The sequence below is a fragment of the Lactuca sativa genome, chromosome 7, assembly GCF_002870075.4.
Source record: "Lactuca sativa cultivar Salinas chromosome 7, Lsat_Salinas_v11, whole genome shotgun sequence".
NCBI lineage: Eukaryota > Viridiplantae > Streptophyta > Magnoliopsida > Asterales > Asteraceae > Lactuca > Lactuca sativa.
The window spans coordinates 19516970-19520648 of NC_056629.2; positions in this window are offsets into that span (position 1 = coordinate 19516970).

The following is a 3679-nucleotide window of genomic DNA, read 5'->3' on the forward strand; positions in this document are numbered from 1 at the left end:
GTTGAAGGCTTGATCCTGCACCTCCTCGTATTTTGTGTTATGATTTCTGGGAAAAACTCTGATGTGAAACCTATTTTGAAAACGATATGTAATAAATGATGGTTTTTGGACTTATGTAAAGGTTTTAAATTTTCAAAATTTTATGGATGTTACAATAAAACAGGGGTGTTAATGGTTGGTTTTGCTCCATGCATTCTTTAAAAGGTCTTAATGTATTAAATGTTGAGTAGAGCACTTAATTGACATGAAAAGTCCTAAAGTTGGAAACTTTATGACTCTTGAGGATTATTTAGCCTTGGATCTAAAAGTTGGACGTAAGATCTTAAGACATTAAGCTCTTAATGAAGTTTGGGAAGTCTGGGCGTATGCCCTACGTAACTTGAGTACGCAACACTACAAGGTCAACTCTCCTGTCTTCTGTCAATGCTTAAGTACGCCCCCACGTACTTCTGTAGTATGCCCACATATGCGCCGAGAGTTGACTCAACTGGGTTAACTTGGTTGGGTTGACTTAGTTGACTTATTGATTTTGACCAGTTTGACTTTGAAAAAGGGTAACCAAGTTTGAATTGAGGGTATATTGGGTATTAAGGATTGTGTTTGATATGGTCACTTGGATGGATAGGTGTCGGTCACAGATGAGATTCGGAGTCGGGACCTCATCAGCTATTGTTCAGTTTGAGAGACGAGTTTTCCTCACTGTACTTACGGGTCAAAGGCATCAAGGTCGAACTCTTGGATTGATATCCTGGTTTATCGCATGTTGTTATGTTATAGTGATCTATTATATCGATATCCTAGTATATAGGAGTTTAGCATGCGGTAGTGATTTTAAGATCTACTTGTTTGTCTGTTGACTAGTTATGTGTTTATCTGTTATGTATATGTCGACATGTTATGTGTGGTTGCATTGAGGCGGTCTTGCGTGGTGCTGAAGGCCAAGATACTCGGGGAGGTCCGGATAGACTATAGGCCCTGCAAGGCGGTCCAGTCAGGCTGAAGGCCCGACGAGCGGCCCGAATAGGCTGTAGGTCCTGCAAGGCCGTCCAACATGTCGAAGGCTTGGGAGCACTCCATAGAGATGTAAGCCCTGTGAGGCGGTCCAGTCAAGCTGAAGGCTCGGTTATGCATGTTGTTGTTTGATATGTTGTATGTGGTGGTACTTTGGGGAAACTCACTAAGATTTGACATATGGTTTAGTTTATTGTTTCAAGTACTTCTGATGATCGCGGGAAGGCGAAGGAGTGAACGTACACATCTTGGATTTTATGTTGTGGATCTTGGGAGACTCTGATTTTAAATAATATTTTGGAAATAATGGTTTTATAAACACTATTATTAGTAAAAAGGGTCATTTTAAAAAGTTTAAAATTTTTGTGATTTTTGGGATGTTACAAGTTGGTATCAGAGTCTTGGTTTGAGCGAATTGGAGGAACATCCGTGTGAATCCAGTCTAAAACTAAGGAACTACAAAGGCTTTAAAAATGATTTTTAAATTGTTTTCCAAAATAATCAAGAAAGTATGTGATGTGTACGATCAGTCAGATCCAGTAAGTAGACCCCAAGTTACCACATTGTTATTTGATGTTATGTTATGTTAGAACAACATGCTAGTTGTAGGATATGGATCTTCAGGAATTGCATCATAGAATTTCCTGATATATGATGCCTTATTTCCTATATAGATTTCTTGTTGATTGTTTTACGACTATTACGGGTGAGAACTAACTACTAACTGAATTAGTTAAATCAAATGCTACATGGGTTAAATAATTTTAGGGTAAAGGATTCGGTCCTACTATGCAGTTCTTGTCTGAGTCCAACTGTGGTAGGGTTGAATATTTTAATCTAAGATTATTTAAGTCATGTTGTATGTGATTGTATTTATGTAGTAGTTAACTGGCACCAGTGGGGATCGTTTGGCAATTGATGGCAGGATAAGGTATGGAACCTAGGATAGCCTAGGAGTACGTAGTATTCATGATGTGCTTTTAGCATGAGTTGGGAGTATCATTATGGATGAGTATGTGTGTGAGTAGTTGGCCTAATGAGGAATGGTTTAGCCACTCTCGAGAGAGTAAGGATAGGATGTATGTGTATTTTCATTGTTGTATTATTTTTGGGTGGTTGTAATGATCCTTGAGACAAATACGGGTAGGTGTGAAAGGTAATGTGGGCCCGTACTACTAAAAGTATCGGACCCGTACGAATAGCAAGGAAGTTACAACACCAATGGCTAATCTCGTCATGTGGTTGTGGCAATGTGCATCATGGCATTTCTGATGCTTTTGGTTCTTTTTCAGTATGGAGTTCACTAGGAGATCTAGTTCGGGATCCAGATTTGATGGCCAGGAGAAACAGGGGTGGATTGTTGATCAGATGCGGGAGATGATTTTCGTTGAGATTTCACAAATATTGCATGTATAATTGCCGGCTATCATGGATCGGATCACTGGCAGGCTTATTGCCAAGCTCAAGGAGCGAACTACAGCCTTACAAGCCAAAGTTGGGACTGCTGAGATGACTACTGGGGGAGATCTTGACGTGAGGACATGACTTGGAATAAGAATGAGTGTAACCTCCCAAAATAAGGTACATTTTATCATTCTTTGAACCTTTATCAAAAGTGTCACATTTGGTCCCTAATAGAAAAAGTTTGCAAAATAGGTTGTACGCAGGGCGTACATATGAGTACACTTAGCATACTCATGTAGCCTGCATGGTCGCGGAGATCCAACTAGTACGGTGGGAGTACATGTGGTACATTGGGCGTACTAGCTCAGGTGTAAAACCCTAATTTTAAGGGTTGCCCGCATTTAAGGAACATTATGGGTTCATTTCTAGCCACCCTTATCAGCCTCCAACCCTCCCACAAACCCTAATCTCGTGTGTATGTGTGTCTTGTATGTGTGTTATTGCAAGTTTTGATTGTTTTTGTATCTTGTAGTTGTAGAAGGATGTTAAAGAAGAAGAAGAAGGTGCTAGAAAGCTTGAAGATCCAGAAACTTCCCACCTTTGTGCATCATTTCAAGTATAAAGCTTATACCTTGGCTAGTGTTCTTCTATATCTCTTTGATTTAAGATTTATGAGCTAAAATTCCCCAAGTTTGGACCTTTTTCAGTTTGGGACTCTCTAGAGGTTTTAAACTGTCCTTTCATGCATATTAAGACATCTAGATTGATAAAAATGCTTGCTTGATCTTCCCCTTTGACTCATGTATGAGTAAAGTAGATTAGAACGGATTAAGTGATGCTTTGAGATTTTCCTAGCCATGCAATGGCTTAAAGCCCATGAGTTTATGGACTAACGAGCCTTAAATTAGTCAGATCTCTAGTTGGGTTGGTTATCTTAAAGGATTAAGACACCAACTTAGTGGATTTGGAAACTGATGGAGTACGCCTGGCTACGCACAATGTAGCTTGATTTCCCCCCGATGCATGATGACCTAGTTGTACGCCCAATGTATGGAGTGATACACTTAGCGTATGCGCTAGGTGTTGACTTTTGTTAACTTTGACCCTTGGTTAAATTTTAGGGTTTTGGACCATGGGAAGGGAAAAATGGTCATTTTGCCCTTAGAAGGTTTAGTTGTGGGATTTGGACTAGCGAGTGGGTTTTGCACCTTAATTATGATTAGGGTTGTATAAGACCGAATCCATTCGATTTCTAAAAAAGATT